The sequence below is a fragment of the Dendropsophus ebraccatus genome, chromosome 13, assembly GCF_027789765.1.
Source record: "Dendropsophus ebraccatus isolate aDenEbr1 chromosome 13, aDenEbr1.pat, whole genome shotgun sequence".
NCBI classification, from domain to species: Eukaryota; Metazoa; Chordata; class Amphibia; order Anura; family Hylidae; genus Dendropsophus; species Dendropsophus ebraccatus.
Genome location: NC_091466.1, coordinates 43346157 through 43367357, shown reverse-complemented (window position 1 = coordinate 43367357; position 21201 = coordinate 43346157). Strand labels below are relative to the sequence as shown.

Genomic DNA, 21201 nt, shown 5'->3' with positions numbered 1-21201 from the left:
GCTTTGTATTGGTGGCTGGCTGTACTTCCCAAAATGGTCAGTGACCTGCCGGGTTGTGATGGATCACTTGGGTTCTTGTCACAGTAGTCCTGAGTCGCAATTGACCCTGACAGAAAGGGGAAAAATAACTCAAGGAATGTAACTGGTATGTATAGGTGCGCATAAATGTCCCCCTCTGTGTGTCTCTCACTAACCCACTGAACACACTCCACTGGACTGTCCCAGACAAGGGTCCTGGCAGAGCCAGGTCCTAGCTTGGTTACAGCAGGGACGTTTGTTCTGTGTGTCCTTCTTCCACAAGAATCGGAGTAGAACTGATGCAACACCTCCTCCCACCAAGTAGAGTGAAAGGTTGAGAAGAAAAGAGCATCTTCTATAGGGTAACAAAAGCACATGGTACACATAAAACAATAACCCTTTGTTAGCTTTAGCTGTGCAATATATAAGAGCATATATATAAAAAATTGACATCTAGTGGTGAAACTCTAGAATAGCTTCATCACCACTTAAACTGGAGTGAAGAGCTTTTGCGCTAGGTGCACATGAAAAAGAACACTCGTGGTGGGACACCACACTTCTCTCCCATGACATCTGCCGTCAGGGGCTCATTGGAGTCCACCATACACATTAGAAGGTCATCAAGTTCCACCAATGGTTGTATTTGGGCAACACTTATTTGTACGACCAGGTCTGTATTAACAACCTAGATATTTGTATCAGGGGTGGAAATTCTAGTTACAATTGTGCATATAGACCATCTAGAGCTACTAAACAGATTTGAACCTCTTGATCCTGTGAAATAATGAGATCACCTGGTAGAGTACTCTAAGGAAGTGTTAGGACTCAGGCCATGCGTTCGGCTTGGCGTCCATAATAGCCAGACTGCTTCTCATGTCTTTTTTTGTAACTCTGCTCTGCTGTTCCTTTTAGCAGTGGTAAGGGTTTCACTCCCTGGCCGATCAGCATAGGTGTTGTGTGTTTGCTGATTGTTAATTGACAGCTGGCTCACCAGTCAACTGTTGGTGTCTGGCCTGGACCTGGAGCCTCAGTCCCAATCAAGCATGGGGCTGGGACTACAGGCTCCATAAGTACCATAAAATGTCTCATGATCCTTGCCTGTGAAAGAGCCTAGTTATCTAGTGTTTCTGGACCTAGCGATTTACTATGACTTGTACTCCTGATTACCCAACTTTTGGCTTGTACCTTGACTATTCTTTGGATATTGACTTTGTACTTTTATTGACCGGCTGTTACTGACTAGGATCTCTGACTATTCCCTTTGTTGTGTGTAAGTCTTGTCTCTGTTTTGTGTTTCCACTTCAGATCAGATCAGGTTAGGGAATGCCGCCCAGTTGTCCACAGCCATTTAGGGCTGTCAAGGCAAGTAGGCAGGGACAACTGGGGCGGCTGTCAATTCTAGAGCTGCACCTGTCTGTTTTCATCCCAGACCCCCTACCTGATAGGAAGACTATGACCAATTTAAGACAATGGTCAACAATGGAGCTAAGTGAGACATCTACAGTAAAGATGAACACAACTCTAGCATGCTCAAGTTCAATCATTTGGCTTTTGAATACGAGTGGCTAAGAAAGTTGGATGCTGCCCTAGAGTGTCTGGGAAAACATAGATACAACTATAGGCCATAGGCTGTATCAAGGTTTTCCCAGACTCAATAGAGCTCCATCGCAACTTCTTCAGCCACCGGTAATCAAATGCTGAAAGATTGTACTCAAGCATGCTCGGGTTGTGCTCATCTCTTGTTTTACTTGTCCAAACCAAATATGTTCCAGGATACAAAAAAGTTCCCAATACAAATGTATCAGGCACTGCAAATTGACCGAACTCCAAATTCATTGGTAATAATAAGCAGAATGGTCTCGTAATAGCGGAAGCTCAAATCAGTGGACAATATAAACTTTAGCAATCCATGTTTTCAGTTATGCTTTCAGTTATTCCATGTATACTGTAAGCTAGCTACAACAAACTTTCCATCTGCGAGACCTAAGTATATATTAAACAAATTCATCTTCAGATGCAATAATCCACAGGACAGATTTATATATGAGCCAAGCATCTTGTGTATAATTACATCTGAAAGATGGAGGCAGCAATGTTATCAATACTTACAAATCAGCAAAGCTGGGTTTGATAGTATGGTAATGCATCTTTTTCTCTTGTAGAATTTGACCAATAGCACCATGGAGATTACACAATTTATAGCTGGAGATAGAGTGGTCAGCATGGGGCTCCAGGGTTTTTATTGTTCCTCGTCTAACTGCAGAGGCAGATTCTCAAGTATACCATAGACCATAGAGGGTGCAGGGGCAGTGCTTGTACTTGAGCCCTGGTGCCTGATGGGGTCCCTTCAGCCATATCATCATAAGACACAAGTATAATGCACAGCACAGAGTATTACTTGACAAATACCGAAGATACTTGTCCTTCTCTTTAAACATTAAAAATTCAATTATTTACAAGATTCAAGTGGTTCTCTCCTGGTGATTCAAGATCCATGGCTTTACAACATTCGAGAACTTATTCACTACATCTGGACTCATCTCAAAAACCAATCTTCTTCCTATTCTCTGCCTAAATATGTGACTTCTACATGAGCTCCCCCTCCCTTTCTGAAGATGTATGTTGCGGCACCAGAATACAGGGGAAAGAGACTCAGTTCAAGTCTCATAACCATGTTGGGCCCAGGCAGCAGAACTGACAATGTCATCATTTGGCCTCTGTACGTACCACAAAGACATCAATATGTGACTGAAGTGGAGACTTTCAGCTTTAATAAGCTTTTAAAAGGGGTTAGATTGGGTTCACATCTGAACTTAGGCCTTATTCACACGTTCCGTAATTTACGGATCCGTATTTCCGGATCCGAGTTAGTGCACATTGAAGTCTATTGGGCTATTCACACGATCAGTAGCAGAAATGGATGAAAATCAATCCGTAAAAAAAAAAGGACATGTCCTAGTGCGGACCGGGTGCGGACCCATTTTTTTTTGCGGATCCTCTCATTGAAATCAATTGGTTACGGATTGTTTACGGATTGTAACATGTTGGCATCCGTATTTCCGCAAAAAAATCCGGATGAAGTGCATTGAAAAGCAATGAGTAGTAAAAAAATGGAATTACGGAAATACGGATGGAATACGGATGGAATACGGATGGAATACGGATGTCCAATCCGCAATTTCTCACGGGTTGTTTCAGGACCAGAAAAAAATACTGAACGTGTGCATAAGGCCTTAGCCCCACTATTGTGGTATATGTTGACTAAAGGCCCTATTACACAAAACGATTATCGGCCGTATCCGGCCGATAATCGTCTTGTGTAATAGAAGGCAACGATCAGCCGACATGCACAATGTGGTTGCAGTTGTATGTCTTTCAACAAGTTGAAAGACAAATGACTAATATAGCAACGATCTGCTGCTGTCGCACCATGGAATAAGAGCGGCGGCAGCAGACCGCTATTACCTGCTATTGGCTGTTTGGATGATCTAACGATCACCCAGGCAGACCCCCCCCCAGCAGCTCCCTGCACCCCCCACGTACTCACCTGCTCGCTGCCGACGCGTGTAATATCGTTGGCAACCATCAGGGAACGAGGAGCAAACGAGCGCTCACAGCGCTCATTTGCTCCTTTCAGTTGCCCCGTCTAATAGGGGCTTTACAGGAATGTGGATGGACATATTTGAGGATTACTGTGAGGTTTTCTTATCTGCTTTTCTTATCTTTGTAAACATAAGATAAATCTGTGGGGAAAATTGAGAAAAGGCTAAAAAGGAGAAGAGAAGAAAATGCGAGTGTTGACTTTCTATTTAGTGAATCTGTACTACTAAGTCCTCTTCTGGAGACATCACCTACGAGAACAGTGATATAATCGAGAGTAACCACCATGTGCAGCACACGCAGCAGCTAGAAGGGCTGGGAGTGACTCATTAAGGTCCTGGTAGGTTGTCGCAGATATCTGGAGCCATGATGACTGCAGCTGCTGGAGGGGGTGTGGGTGAGCATCCATAAAGTGAACATAATAGAGGAAGTCTCACTGATGCTGAATTGTATGAACTCAAGTCTGGGGAATTAGGGGGCAGGGTAGTACCTGAGGGTCTTGATCGTGCTCTTTCTATCAATGTCAGACATTTCTTGCCGTGTGACATGTTGTATGGGAAGATCCCATCCAGCCCAGGAGACGATCAGAATGCATGGGTGATTGTGATCTGCAAGGTTGGATTCATACCCAAATCAGTGGAGAGCACCTTCCACATGGATGAGTATGCGACAAAAACTTTCCCCAGACTGGACTTTTAGGAATGGTCCAGCTGAGCATTTGTTCTCTGATATTTCTTACCCAACATATAAAGAAACACAAGTGAAGCCCTAACGCTGGCACCCACCCCGCTGTCCCTACACAGGACGTGTCCCTACACAGTCTGGCACTGCCTGCTTTGATTGGAAAATGCCAGTGAAGAGACACGCCCCAAACTGGTAACACCCACATTGGTATTGGGTAATATATTTCTAGTAAGACCAAACAGAGGAACAGCACATCACAGAGCTATAAAAAATCAGTGATCCAGAATTATTTTATAGGCATTACTTGTATTTGGCAAAACAGACAAGTCAGGATTGGTGACAGGTCCTCCTTAATATTTTGTGCGAAAGAATAGCTGGCAACCAGACGAAAGAATAACTGGCCCCCAAATACAGACTAGCCCAACAGAATAAGGCTAGGTTCACACGTTTTCAGCATCTGTTTAACGGATCCGTTTTTTGCAAAAAAAACGGATGCATTTGTGTGCATCCGTTTTTGATCCGTTTTTCCCATTGACTTCCATTATAAAAAAAAAAAAACGGATCAAAACGGATGCGTTTTTTTTGACGCACAATAGAGTACTGTTGACACAACTTTTTTGACCGTTAAAAACCGTTAAACGGATGCTGAAAACGCGGTGTGAACCCAGCCTAAGGCTGATGACCCAACATGAGCCTACCCTCCGACAATGTCTCCTGCACCAACTCCACTTGACTCACGCTTACACTGGTCAACTCTCCATGTAAATTAAGGTCTCTAATGCTGGGTTAACACAGAGCGATAATTCGCCCAATCGTAAGATTAAGGATTTCTAAGTAACGATTTTTCTTTTATAACGATCAGCGTTTAGATGGAAAGATATTTTGTACAGAAAATTCGTTTTCCGATCGTTTTGCGATTGCTTAAGCCTATCTCGCACATAGGTAAAATCAGTGAACAACTGTTTACACGGAACGATCGGCAAATTTTTTGCGAACGACGATTTAAGAACAAGATAAAAGATCAAAATTAACGATTTCTCGCTCGTCGTTCGATCGTTCGCTGCGTTTACACGTACGATTATCGTTCAAATTCGCACGATAATTGTTCCGTGTAAACCCAGCATAAGGGTCCATTTACACAGAAAGATTATCTGACAGATTATCTGCCAAAGATTTGAAGCCAAAGCCAGGAACAGACTATAAACAGAGATCAGGTCATAAAGGAAACCCTTAGATTTCTCCTCTTTTCAAATCCATTCCTGGCTTTGGGTTCAAATCTTTGGCAGATAATCTGGCAGATAATCTTTCTGTGTAAATGGACCCTATTGACTGATATGTACGAAACAGCCGCCACTGCTAGAGCACCACAATAACATCCGTAACTTCCTTCTCTGCTCAACTATTATGTTGGTTCTACAATAAAGATGGACTGAAAAATAAAAATCTATTGCCAAAAGCTGTTTTTTTCTTTTATACTTGATATTACTTGGTGGCTGCACCCATATCTCTGAGCACAACCTACCACCAACATCTTATTGTGACTGCATACTCCTAGACTGTAAACTGCTGCATCCTGACCTTTTTGTGCAGTGCCAGGGGTATTTCTTCTGTTTTGCAGAAACATTTAGGTCTCAGGACAACCCACAAATCACCATCTTAATCCTAACTGCTGTTACTATTGGTAACTGCCAGGTTTGGGCCTAGTTCCAAACCGCTCATCTTTGGCACCTGACACCTCCAAACTGGCCTCCTGACGATACGATCAGCCTCATCCACCTGCAAGCTTTTCAATTCCACTGTTAAAACTCTGCAGTTCTAGGCCAAAAGTGGCATTCACAACTGGTTAGGTCACCATTCTCTTCCATGACACTCTCCAGGTTTTATTAGGCAAGGCTCCATGACAAAAGTTTCTAATATCAAAACAAATTACCCACATTGCATTGTCTTCATAGGCCTAATGTCACTCTTAGCACCTTGCTGCTTATTGTTACCCAGAAAGGCTTCGGCCTACTCATAGGTGCAGACCAATCACAGACTTTACCATAGGCCTCGGGCTGTTCACCAAGCCTGGACCCCCCCACCCCACTGTAACTATGGTAACAATAGCAAGGTGCTAAGCGTACAGGACCTTTTATAATCTGCTACTGAACACAGCCCTATATCCACCCTCAGAGCACCACAGTTAAGCAAAATGCTGTCTGAAAAAGCATGTCACTGGATGATGCCTGAATATTTTTCTTTATTTTACTTTAAATGTTTTTAGTTTGATTGTGTGATCTTTATTGGTTGTCACCTTTGTTTACCACAATGTTGGTCATGTGAACTCAACTTTGACACTCTCAGGGGCGTAGCTAATGTCTCCTGGGCCCTGGTGCGAGAGGTCAACTTGGGCCCCCCCCCCTTTCACGACCAAGTGATGCTACTGGTAGGTGTATGTGTGTGTATGTGTATATATATATATATATATATATATACACACTCCAAGACAGATATTACCAATAACACCAGCATATAGGAAGTGAAAATATTATCACCATATATATTACCGCCATACTGTTACTGTATACTGAGACCAATATTGCCAATAATACAAGTATACAAGGGGCAAATATTAACGCCACACCACAACCATTACCACCATATTGTTACTGACCAAAACCAGTATACTGAGACCAATAAAACACAGTACCAGATAACAAGTAACAAATATTACCACCACATACTGACTAACACTGCCACATACCGACTAACACCGCCACATACCGACTAACACCGCCACATACCGACTAACACCACCTCTTCTACTGAATAAGATCCACTGTACACAGATCACTATCACCTCATACACTCATATAGAGGTGGAAGCAGCTCCACACAGGTTGTATACACCATATAAATTACAGCGCAGATATATCAGGTGACTCACAGGGGACGTCTTTTCTGATCGGAGTTCTTTCCTTTTCATCTTCTCCATCCGTCCTGGGCCATTATGAGAACTTCTCCGAGCCACGAATCCACAGAATCTGCCAGACAGACATATTAGGCTCCTCACACTGACACCATCCTAATCTCTCTACAAACTGCACATCTGTATTGGCCCCTTTACACCCTCATTTAGTGGGTAGCCCTGACTCTATGTGACTCTAGTATATATAGATGGCCCCCACTGCATGTTGCACCCCCCTTTCCTTATAGATGGCCCCCTCCCCTTATAGATGACCCCCTCCCCTTATAGATGACCCCCTCTACCCCCATTATAGATGCCCCCTCTCCCCCCCCATTATAGATGCCCCCTCCCCCCCCCCATTATAGATGCCCCCTCCCCCCCCATTATAGATGCCCCCCTCCCCTTATAGATGACCCCCTCTACCCCCATTATAGATGCCCCCTCTCTCCCCCACATTATAGATGCCCCCCACCCCTTATAGATGGCCCCCACTCCCCTCCCTTGAAGATGGCCCCCTCTTCTCCCCCCCTTATAGATACCCCCTCCCCTTATAGATGGCCCCCTCTCCCCCCCTTGAAGATGGCCCCTCTTCTCCCCCCCCTTATAGATGCCCCCCTCTCCCCCCATTATAGATGCCCCCTCTTCTCTTCCCCCCTTATAGATGCCCCCCCTCTCCCCCCATTATAGATGCCCCCCTGTTCTCTTCCCCCCTTATAGATGCCCCCTGTTCTCTTCCCCCCTTATAGATGCCCCCCTCTCCCCCCATTATAGATGCCCCCCTGTTCTCTTTCCCCCCTTATAGATGCCCCCCTCTCCCCCCATTATAGATGCCCCCCTGTTCTCTTTCCCCCATTATAGATGCCCCCCCTTCTCTTCCCCCCATTATAGATGCCCCCCCCCCTCCTCCTCTATGCTAAGCAGTATTTAAAAAAAACAAACACACAAACTCACCTGACAACCCGCTCCCCCGGCGATCCTCTTCTTCTTCAGGCGCTGTCACCGGCTGATGCGCGGCTGCCGGGGGTGTCCCATCCTATCCCCGGCAGCGCGGCGCATCAGTGAGCTTCCTGTACGCCGGGGCTGTGACTTCTGACACAGGAAGCGTCTCTGACGTGCGCTTCCTGTGCCGGAAGTCAGGGCCCCAGGCAGCTCACTGATGCGCCGCGCTGCCGGGGATAGGATGGGACACCCCCGGCAGCCGCGCATCAGCCAGGGGCCCGGACGAGCACGCTCTTGTGACCGCAAGCAAATCAATGCTTGCGGTCACAAGAGTAATTTAAGGGGGGAGCAGTGCAGTGGCAACGGGGGGCCCTCGCAGGCCCCCCTCGTAGCGGGCCGGGTCGCAGCGGCGCTGCGACCCTGGTAGCTACGCCACTGGACACTCTCTATGTCAATGTTCCTTGTTTATTCATTGGAAACTATTGTTTGTTAAACTAAAACTTTGGAAAAAATTTTAATAAAAACTATTAAAACAGAAAAAGCACCTCCCTACCAGTGTCTGGCACCTTCCAGGTTCCCTTGGCTTCTAGCCAGGTCCTCCAACCAGCTAACACCTCACTGTTAGGGACCTATTCCATGGAGCGATATTCGACCAAATCGGCCTAATTCGGCCGATTCACGTTCCATGGAATAGAGACAACAATCAGCCCATGATCGTGTCATAGGTTCAAACCTAAAATCATCGGGCACCGCCTGCGCATTGCTCCATGGAATAGCGATGCGCGGCGGCAACCGATGATTCCACAAGCACCATACTTTACCTAAGCATGTTGCAGGGCTTCTCCTGCTCTCCTTCTTCCTCCCGGTCCCACGCGCAGCAGCAGCTTAGCGGGCCGTGTAATAGGCCCAGTAAACGAGCGCCGATCTAGAAGATCGGTGCTCGTTTTCATTATTAATCGGGCCCCCATCGGCCCGTGGAATACGACCCTTAGTTAATGTGGTGGAGTCTGATGACACCGTTGGAGTATCACAGACCATGAGCCCCACAAGGATTCTGTAACAGAATGTATACAGGGCAATGCAAAGTAGATATATACATATACTAACTTAAGGGAAAAACAGCAGTCTCTCAGATAACAATGGGGGATATTTATGATGAACGGCGCATTCCCTCCCCCAACTGCCCTGCTGGATTCACTAAGAGGCACAACTGACCTGACCTACGTCTGCCCTACAACTGGTGCAGAAATCTACACCTGCTCCGTAGCAGCTGTAGATTTCTACCATGATTTACATTTGTGAGCAGGCCAAAATCATGGTAAATCAAGCGCAGGAGGAGACAATGCCTCCTCCCCACGTTGCTGTGCCCCCACCCCGTGCCTGCCCATCAGGCATGCGGGGGATATGGCACATGTACGCAAGGGAGATGAGACAAATCTGCACCCTCCCTGGTGTACACCCCGGCCGCAGCCTTTATAAATCTCCCTTAATGTGTCTATTCAAAGAAATGCACAGTTTCTGCGTCTGCAGTGAAAAGTATAAAGAAGGAACAATGTTTACCCCCTTAAAAGCCTAAATGAATATAATTTACCACAATTACTTTTCTCCAAGACAGATTTTCCTCTTTAGTTCATCTCATTCCCACTTCTTATGCAATCTTCTTCTGGCACCAGCGTCTAGCATCAGTACGCAGAATCCTGGCTTTTACACAGAATCTGTCACAATGAATTCACCCCATAAAGCCGCCCCTGTGCTCCGCAGGGAATGTCCTGCGTGTCACATATCAGGACATGTCCGTACAGATGGTGGAATGGGTTCAGTTGTAGTACACAATATGTTGTGTACGTGAGATGTGCGCAGAAGGAAGATATAATGTGCTCCTAGTTTTCAGAATTTTGAGGCATGTATGTCATTTACAAGCACACGAGGACCATCCGACTCCAAGGAACCTTCATCGCCCCCATCTTACTTCAGTATCTGAATCAGTGGAGATGTCAGTACTTGCTTGGCTCCAGCAGATATCTCAGCGTATGATGTTGATCCCTGGCAGATATAACCGGCCATAACAACAGATGTTTTTGGTCACATTTTACCTCCGTGCATAGAAATATAGTATTATAGGAAAATACCTGTATACCTGATGTATACCTGAAATCTAATGACAATACAGAAAACATTGCAATTTAATAAGAAAAGAAGGGTTACCTGCAGTCCAATGCAAAATAATACGGTTATATCAGACTGTAATGTATAATGCTTTTCTGCTAATTGATCTCAAGCCTTAGATCATTGCCTTAGATCATTGTTGCTAACACAAGGGGGAGGAGAGATATTTTGCATATCTTTCTTTCCCAGAAAGCATTGCGCTAAAGACTTAGCTGGATATCCACAAGGAGATGTGGTTAGGTGTTTTCTAAGTGTGAATTTTCGAGGAAATTCTTAAAGGGAAAGTCCACCATTATTCATCATGCTGTATGTCAGTAAGACATGTCAAAAGAGGTCATCGATAAAGGATGACCTACACCAATCTTTGCAAAGCAGGAGCCGTGTCATTCTTCCTTCCTCCCTGCATTGACTGACATTCACTTCAATGGGACTTCACCCAACAGGTTAGTATGGTTGAAGATGAACAGGTACAGGGCTCAAAGGAGTGCCGCAGTGATCTGCAAGGGTCACTGGGCACAGACCCCTACCAAACCACATACATTTGCAGACGTGTAAAGGTGAATCTTATGAGATGAATGTTAAAAAAATATATATTATATGCACAGAAGAAAAAATGAGTTTATCACTTGGCACATCTTGACCTGTCGATTGGTTTTCATTATCTTAACAATTTTTTTTGCTGGTGAATTAAAGTTAAACTTAGTTTAAACTATACTATCTAAAAATACAGTCGGCAGATTGATGGGTTATAGATTTTTGCTGTATCTGGGATAATCTAGTGCAGGGATGGAAAACCTTCAGCTCTCCAGCTGTTGCTAAACTACAATTCCCATCATACCTGGACAGCCGGGGGAATTGTAGTTTAGCAACAGCTGGAGGGCTGAAGGTTCCCTACTAGAGATGAGCGAACTGGGTTCGGGTTCGAGTCCATCCGAACCCGAACGATCGGCATTTGATTAGCGGGGGCTGCTGAACTTGGATAAAGCTCTAAGGTTGTCTGGAAAACATGGATAACATGGATACAGCCAATGACTATATCCATGTTTTCCACATAGCCTTAGGGCTTTATCCAAGTTCAGCAGCCGCCGCTAATCAAATGCCGAAAGTTCGGGTTTAGATCGACTCGAGCATGCTCCAGGTTCGCTCATCTCTATTCCCTACCACTGATTTAGAGGATCTCAAGGAGGAGAGAGGAAATGTCCTCTTTATCCCCTCAATGGGAATGTTCTGTTTCAGCTAGGGTCTCATTTCTAGGGGCCATTCCAAGTTTGACAGATTTATCCCCAGATTATTGGTCCTTGGTTTTCAGCACGACTCTACAGTTGGATTATTTTGGATATGGAATAAGTGCCTGGTATCCATTACCATTTTCTGGCCTCCCTTATTCAATACTGAGTCATGGCAAAAACCGCAGAAATCAGATTGTTGATTTTACAAATTCTACTTGTCTGGGTTCAACCCCCCAAAAAACGTTCTAGGATGTCACCTGCCATAATATGAAATGTGTGCTAATACATGTGGATAGGGGATTTAGGTATATTGGAAGTGACTATGTTATCTGGACAGTGCAGCATGTTAGTGCTATACTAGTGGGGAGTATATAAGCATGTCCTATAATAATACATCATGTACTGAGCTCCCAGAATCATACATGAAGTGTTAAAGAAACCATTAACAATACAAAGAGTTGCTGGTAGAATGACAGATCTATAGGAAGGATGCTGTAATAATCCAGTGCAACTATATAGTGCTCTGACAGGTAGAAAATTCACTTTGCTGAAGTGTAGCGGTTGTAGTGTTGTAGTGCAATAACAAAGCCATTTCATATAGCTAAATTTTAGTTTCACATGGAAAGTTATTTGTAAGTAACCCTGCAACCCATTATTCCTGGCCCATAGTGACATAAGGACAGTTTCATAGTCATAACACTGAACCATTAACACTGTGTGTATGAGGTCTAAGTGGATATTCAGAAAAAAGGCATACAACACAAACCAGCGGACGTAAGTTTTCTTGGAAAGCAGAACGCAGTCTCCCCCCCAGAGCTCATGCCAACCAACCAATATTTGACCAGAAATTAATATGTTGTCTTGCTAGTATATCACTACAAGTCTCAGCATGCTGGCTGCTTATGCTTGGGCTTATACCTTTATAACTACTACCGTATGTTAATACAGGATAGTATATAATTTAATGTGAAAATGACATTTGTAAAAGACAGTAATCCAGTGACTGGGTTAGATGATAGACCAGGGAAGAAATATAATGAATACACTTCTGCTTATGCATAGGCTTGTAACTTTAAGACCCCAAGTGGTTGGTTAACACACACACACACACACACATATATATATATATATATATATATATATATATATACACACACACACATATATGTACCACTGTTTCCCGACCAATGGCAAAACTACAAGCCCCAACATGTCTTGACAAACATACTGGGAGTTGTAGTAGTGTTGGATAGCTACAGTTCGGGGAACACTGTGTAAAGTATCACCACCAGCTGGCAACTTCTCAATGCCAAATAAACATAATGAAAAACTACCATTATGAGAACAGAGATCTTTCTCATCCAGATATTGCAGAACCAAGTTTGTTGTAACAACTTGTTACCTTTAGTTCTCCGAGACGCTGCACAGCCCTAATAAATATGAGTAACTTAGCAACTCATCATCGCAAACCAAAAATAGTGAAATGACAAACTCAACTCTGCTATGATTTCATGATTTGCATTTAAAAAAAAAAAATTACTTCATAAGAAAAAGTCTCAAATGACAAATCGAAGTAAACCTAAAATCACATTGACAAAAAAACACTTTTTGCAACGTGACAATAACAAGTACTCAATAGGAGGAAAAAGCATACCAACCTTATTCCTGGCACAAAGCTAGAAGTAGCTGTTCGACTTCAGCGAGCCGTCCTGGGAGTACGACATGCTATGCAATGTTTAAATATTTGTCATTTTCCTTTCCATCACTCTGTGCTGAATTTTACAATCACCTGTATACCACCAGAGCTGAGGACTGCATCTTCTGTGGGTGGTCACTGATATGGCTATTGCTATTTACAGCAAGTGACCAGAGCACCATCTAGTGTTCATTTGGAGTAACTGACACCAGAATACTTGGCACATTTCAGAATTACTTCTTGGAGGCACAGTGCTATGGAATATTCCTTGGAAAAAAGATATAAATGTGTTGTCTGGTGTGTGATTTATTATTTTACATTGGCTGAATAGTCAGGCTAGAAGTCTGAAAATGATATCTGCGCTTATTTTACTTCATTCCCTTTAAAAAAAAACAAAAAAAACTTTTTTTGATCTGTTGAGTAATCCTACTGCACGATCATGTAATACTCAACCTAGTGATTGGGGATCAGATGCTCACACATGACAGGGATCTTCACACAGTGTTCTATTTGAAGAATATTAATCATTTTAGAATCAGGAAAACCCAGTGACTAATGAAAATCTGCTGTGATGTGCGGTAGAATACGCCAAACCCATATGTGTTTTTTATTATCTTATTCCAGAACCCTTCACTACTATTTGCAGCCTGCGGATATGGACCAATTTAGTCACTGTCACTTCTGATATGGTCTATTTAAAGCAGGTTTCGAACAATATGGAGTTTAAAGTTTTCAAGACTCATAGAAAGATTGGTGATGTAGAAGAAACAGGCATACTAGACCCCCAGCCCTTTCCTCATATCATTCTTCTATGTATGTGTGCAAAAAGATCAAATTAATGACGGCTGCATAATATGTACTCCTCACTAACACAATGCTTGAGCCTCCAAATCTAAGCAGCTATCCATTCTGGGAGAGAAATGGAATACATACAGTAGCTTATATACTAAAATTAACTAAAATAAAAGTGTTCGACAACAAAAAGAATTTGAGGGCCCTCACGCTAATTGTATAGCACACTCCGAAGTGCTATAGATAACAAGTAGCAAACTTGCGGCCCTCTAACTATTGCAGTTGAGCAATCCTCTCCAACAGCTGAGCATCCTCTGGTGGGCCCCCAAATTATATGTAACTGCAGGGCCAAACCGGATGCCCAGGTAAGGAATCTTTTCAATTTTGTGTGCACCTTTAGGCTATGTTCACACAGCGTAAAAGTCGATTGCAACAACGGCCATACTTTGTACGCCTAGGAATGCCGCATGCTCTTCTATAGGATCTCGGCCCAAGCGTATACACATAGTATACTCCCTGGCCGGGATCCCATACGGCGCCGCAAGAAACTGACATGTCAGTTTTCTGCGGCCGCAATTCAGTGAATTGTGGCCGCAGAAAGCTCTGTTAGTTCACATAATGAAGCGACCGGCTCCAGCCGCTTCATTGTGTGCTATGAGGAGTTCTGATGCGGGCGCGCGCTGATGCGCCCGCATCAGAACACTGCAGTACTGGCCGGGATGATCTTTCCAAAGACCGGCCGCTCCGTGACCTGGCTGGGTCACGGAACGGCCGGTCTCATACACCATGTGAACATGGCCTTAATGCACGCATGCAGGTGGACAGTAATTGCGATGGGCAGACACTTCCTTTAGAGGAATTCAGCCATGTAGTAAAGGGGGTCTACACAGGAGAGGGTCCCCTACAATAGGGGAAACTACACAGGCGGCCATCTACAATAGGGAAACTACACAGGGGGCCATATACAATAGGGGGACCTACACAGGGGGCCATCTACTACTGGGGGACTTACACAGGGGCGCTATCTACAATAGGGAGACAACACAGGGGGTCATCTACTATAGGAGGACTACACATGGGGCCATATACAATAGGGGGACCTACACAGGGGGCCATCTACTACTGGGGGACTTACACAGGGGCGCTATCTACAATAGGGAGACAACACAGGGGGTCATCTACTATAGGAGGACTACACAGGGGGCCATTCACTAAAGGGGGATTACACAGGGGGCCATCTACTAAAGGGGGATTACACAGGGGGACATCTACTAAAGGGGACTACACAGGGGGACATCTACTAAAGGGGGACTACACAGGGGGCCATCTACTAAATGGGGACTACATAGGGGGCTATCTACTAAATGGGGATTACATAGGGGGCTATCTACTAAAGGGGGACTACACATGGGACCATCCATTATATAGGGGATGCACTGGGGGGCCCAGGTTGGATGGACAGGGCTCAGGGTACATTTAATCTGGCATTGACTGTTGGACCCTAGGGTCGTGTCAGGTAGAAATGATCAAACAGTGCTGACGTTCAGGTTTGTACGATCTCGAACCATTTGACTCCCACAGTCTTCCGGTTCCGTTGGGAAGGTGGAGATAGCCCAAGTCCCGCCTGGAAAACAGAAATACAGCCATAGGTTGTATTCCTGTTTTCCGGGCGGGACTCGTGCTGTCTCCACCTTCCCCGCGAGGGGAAAAACTGCAGGAGTCAAATACCGATGGTTCGAGTTCGTACGAACCTGAACATCAGCGCTGTTCGATTATCTCTAGTGTCAGGCAGCCCCTGCACTTTGTGTATTGTATGAACCAGTATTCGATGGGTGATTATTTTTTAGATGCGTTTTTTTTTTATCTGCCTGTTTTGAGTAATTACCAAACAGTCCACATAATCCGGGATTGGAGCCCAATAATTTGTGACTTTTTAAAGAGTTTCACAAACTTGTGCAGGCCTACTTCTGATCAGTATCGGGAAATTATGCTTGCCCAATTTTTGCAACTTTTTCTGTGACTTTTTCATGACTTTTTACTTAGATACATCCACTATGGCAGTGCTACATTTCAATAAATCAGTCAAAGGACAACGGAACAAAATATACACCAATCCGCTCATTAGAAGAGTCACACACATTAGAATCCTAAGTAAATGTCTCAACACAGTCACAACACAGGAAGTGCCATGTTTTCCTTTAAAAAAAAAATTATAAACTTGATGTATATCACATTCCTTCCTGATTTAGATTTTATTATAGCGACATGACGACAGTGACACTTTAATGACCAAGCAATTTTCTTATTTTTTTCATTGCTGCTTTCCTAAAATCATACTTTTGTTTTATTTTTGTCAACATAGCCATATGGAGGCTTGTTTTTTGTGGGAAAAATTTTTTTATAGGTGCCATTTTGGTAATCATCTAATTTATTGATTATCGTGTATTAACCCCTTTTTGGGTGGATAATGGAAAAAATATAATTTCTTTTTTTTTTTTAAATATTACACCTACACTAGACATCCTGCAATAAAAATGACATGATAAACATATTCTATGGGTCATTACAATTATAGCGATACAAGTTTGCAAGTTTGAGATCCATAGTGTTCGCTGTTTGTGGGTTAATTTTTTGCAGGAAAAATGTATAGTTTTTATTGATACAAATTTTTACATATATGATTTTTAGATGTCTTTTATGTTTTTGTGAGGCAGATTGACAAAATACAGCAATTCTTTTTACAGGGTGAACAGTGCGGTATAAATTATAGTAAAATTATATAGATAGGGTTGTTAAAGACGTGGCAATATCAAACATGTATAGTTTTTTTTTTTTTAGTTTTACGTAACAATTTATTTTGTATGGGGAATAAAATGTAATTTTACTATGGGGGCGGGGGTTGACAGCAGCATATATCGGGTTAAACAACCTGGGGGGGAGGACCGCGTATTAGCGGTCACTAAGGGTCTAAAGCAATGTATTCAGTCTCCGAAGGGGATTTCTGAGACTTTTTATTGATGGTCCATGCCTAGGAAAGGCCGTCTTGAATAAATAGTGGAGGTCTGACACCTGGCATTAGCTGGTTGCCAGACCTTTGACTTTAATGGAAGCTAAGCTAGACCATCAATAGTAAAGTTATAGATAACTGCTTTAGGGTCCATTAACCATATCGCTGTGGATTTAACACTTTCTCAGTTTCCCAGCCTGTATCCATGTTTTCCAGGCAGTCCTCACGTCGCACCCACCTTTTCCAGGCAGCGGGATTCAAATGACAATCGTTCGTGTTCTTGTAAACCGGAAGTTTTGGCAAGTTCGCTCATCTCTACTAAACAACCTTCATGACCCTTCATGATACATGTCTATATAACTTCTCCATGGTACATTATAACTACTCTGCTGAGTTGGACTGTTATTATATACTTTGCTAAATTCAGAATGAAGCGTGTGGGAGGAAGCAAAGTGCTTGGTAAATTGATCTCTCCTGGGTGAACTTGTTTATGTTGGAAGCCCTAGCCTTTTATAAGCTGTATCACTATGTACCTCTTATGTGCTCTCTGCTGCCACCTCTGCCAGAGACAGGAACTGTCCAGAGAGGTTTTCTATGGGGATTTGCTACTACTCTGGACAGTATGCGGTTCAGGGAAGAAAAGGAGCGCTGCACCTCACACCTATGGCTGATACTAGTGCCCCTAGGCTAACTAAAAAACACATCAGAATTTTGTGTATGAATTGATCAAGCCATACTGCCCCATGTACCATCGTGCAGGTATCTGACACACATGGGTCCCTACACTAAGTCCACACCGTGCCAGTCAGTGGCCACCAACCCTGCAGGCGCGCACAGTCAGGGAACGGGGGCCATGGGACGGCCCTGCAACCCCCATGCCACAGGACCAGACCCAAAAACACCACACCAGAACCCGGCCAGCACCGCCGGCGGAGAATGTCACCCCCAAACAGCACAAGTCTGGATGAGGTATTGCGCTCACCATAGCTGCTGCAGACAGAATGGGAAAAGACAGGAGGGATTAAAACCATGTGCACTCAGGTGTCTCCTGCTAATTGCGGTCATGTGGGTCTCACCAGGAGGAGTGCAAAACACGGAGAAAAGAGAGAAACAAAATGCGGTTCAGGGAAGAAAAGGAGCACTGCACCTCACACCTATGGCTGATACTAGTGCCCCTAGGCTGAATAAAAAACACATCAGAATTTTGTGTATGAATTGATCAAGCCATACTGCCCCATGTACCATCGTGCAGGTATCTGATACACATGGGTCCCTACACTAAGTCCACACCGTGCCAGTCAGTGACCACCAACCCCGCAGGCGTGCACAGCCAGGGAACGGGGGCCATGGGACGGCCCTGCGACCCCCATGCCACAGGACCAGACCCAAAAACACCACACCAGAACCCGGCCAGCACCGCCGGCGGAGAAGGTCACCCCCAAACAGCACAAGTCTGGATGAGGTATTGCGCTCACCATAGCTGCTGCAGACAGAATGGGAAAAGACAGGAGGGATTAAAACCATGTGCACTCAGGTGTCTCCTGCTAATTGCGGTCATGTGGGTCTCACCAGGAGGAGTGCAAAACACGGAGAAAAGAGAGAAACAAAATGCGGTTCAGGGAAGAAAAGGAGCACTGCACCTCACACCTATGGCTGATACTAGTGCCCCTAGGCTGAATAAAAAACACATCAGAATTTTGTGTATGAATTGATCAAGCCATACTGCCCCATGTACCATCGTGCAGGTATCTGATACACATGGGTCCTGGGTCCTGGACAGTTCCTGTCTCCGACAGAGATGTCAGCAGAGAGCATTGTGTCAGACTGAAAAGAAAAGCACCATTTCCTAAAGGACATACAGCAGCTGATAAGTATGGGAAGACTGGAGATTTTTAAATAGAAGAAAATTACAAATCTATATATCATTCTGAAACCAGTTGATTTGAAAGAAAAAGATTTTTGGCTGGATAACCCCTTCAACCAGGCGATTTTGGTCTTTATAGTGAGGAGCAGGAGAATTTCTAGCTAAATGACGGGGTGGACTTACATGCTGTGAGGATTTATCTGTGGTTCATTAAGGGGTTACTTGGGATGGTGCTGGGCTTGCAGGGTAACTTGTATGCTTGAAGGGGTCAAGGCCTGTTTTGGTGTGTGGGGGGAGTAGATTCTTAAAGTTGGTGGTGTGGTGTGGTGCCCCCCCCAATTTAGTTGTAGTATTTATTGTCCATCAGTACCATCAGTACATTCGCTTTAAGGGTTGCACATGAATAAAATGGCACCGGCACGAGGAAGCCAATGCCGAGGTCCTTTTTTTGAACCGCAGCCTGATTCCCGTGTACAGCGCCATTCTATTCCCAGGCTGTTCCCTGTGCTGAAGCACTGGATGTAGGCTGGCGCACCCCCAGTGGGAGGAAGCCCCGCCCCTCTATGACGCGGCTCCATTAGAATGGAGCCGCATCATAGAGGGGCGGGTTCTCCTCCCACTAGGGAGTGAATAGCGGCCGTAAAAAACTCTGTCAGTGCGCACTGTGGAGGGAGCGGCTCCAGGCACTCGCTCCATACCGTGCAGTGGAGAGTTCCGATGCAGGTGTGCACAGATGCGCCCGCATCAGAACATTGCGGCTGAAAGGATCGCCAGTCAGTACTGCAGACCGGCCGTTCTCTTACGATGTGTGCACATAGCCTTAATATGTAAATGATGTGGTTTGGAGCATTGGAGGAGGGACTACAGACTTCAGTGCACTGACCCACTTACCTGTCTGCTGCCTTCTTATTGGTGATGAACGTGAATCGAGCATGCGGCGTCAGATTACTTGGCATTTTATTACCAGTGGCTGGCAAAGTTGGATGCATTCCTGAAAAACATGGATACAGCCATAGGTGCCAAATGAATATTCATGAAAAGGGACAAGCAAGTGTGGTGGATGATGGCACTAAATGATGTAGTACCGTCTTCACTGAACTGCACTGCCTAATTTACATAATAAAATGAAGGATTTAACCCCTTAGGGACCACTAATAAGGCTTTCTACAGCAGTCACTAATGGGCTTTTTTCTGCCCCTATTGGATTTTTACGACAAGGCCAGAATAAATGCTTCTGACGCAGGAGCGTCGGTACCGCATGTGATCAGCTCTTAGAAAGTTACCACTCTGGGTAGTTTTAAGCTGTTATGTGCCGCTGTCAAGTCATGACATCGGCATGTAATGGTAAAACAGGTTCCGGTGGCGTGCAGATACTCACCTGATTGGAAGTTCTGTGGCGAGGTCCGGGTTTCCGATCAGCTTTGTTGCAATCCCAGAGGCCTCCTGAAGGCCCCCGGGGTTGCCATAGCCATGGCAGTGTACAGTATATTGCCTGTCAGCTCAGTGCTGACATAGACAATACACTGTACTACAGTAGTAGTGCATTGTATTGTATCAGTGAACAAAAGATCACTTCTTAGTATACACTGGTGTACACTAGTGTAAAAGTAAAAAAAAAAGTTTGCACGAAAACACACACAAAAAATCCCCCCAGCCCTCCCCAATAATGAAAATGCATTATATTCCCTTAATAATAAACCATTACATAAAAACACCTACAAAACACAAAACCTATACATGTTTGGTATCACCACATCCGTAGCAACCCTATCTATATAACTATATCATTAATTATATCGCAAAACACACACTGTAAAAAAAAAAATTAAAAACAGCACCAGCATTGCTTTATTTTATCAATCCGCTTCAGAAAATACGTCATTAAAGAGATCAAAAAGTCATATATGTAAAGCTTGATACTAATAAAAACTGCCAAAGTGATAATATTTAAAAAAAAAAAAACTATGCAAATTTGGTATCAACATTTTTACCGCAAGCTGAATATTGTATGTTTAATATTAAAAAGCAGGAAAGATAAATGATAATTTTATTATGATATTTTGATGTTTTTTACAAAAAAAACAAGCAAGATTGTGACAAAATTTTGCCACATATATCGTACAATATGCAGGAATCGCTAGCATAATGTATTCCGGCACTATAACTGCATAAAGTGAGACAGGTCAGATTTAAAAAATCACCTTGGTAATTAAAGCCCAAAATAGCTGCAGCACTAAGGGATTAAAGTGAATGAACCAT

General features: G+C 44.1%; 1 protein-coding gene across 2 annotated transcripts in view; it reads right to left on the bottom strand.

Annotated features, from left to right (window-relative positions):
- The window catches only part of ESR2 (estrogen receptor 2), a 32975-nt gene extending 26643 nt beyond the window's left edge, over positions 1 to 6332 (bottom strand). Inside the window, exon 1 of one of the 2 annotated variants that reach the window (XM_069949190.1) lies at positions 6237 to 6332. The gene's annotated coding sequence lies outside the window, so the exon portion shown is untranslated. Of the gene's footprint in view, positions 1 to 5880; positions 5985 to 6236 lie in introns of those variants that run through there. The other variant, XM_069949189.1, reaches the window with a different exon arrangement.
- Positions 6333 to 21201: the final 14869 nt, after the last annotated feature.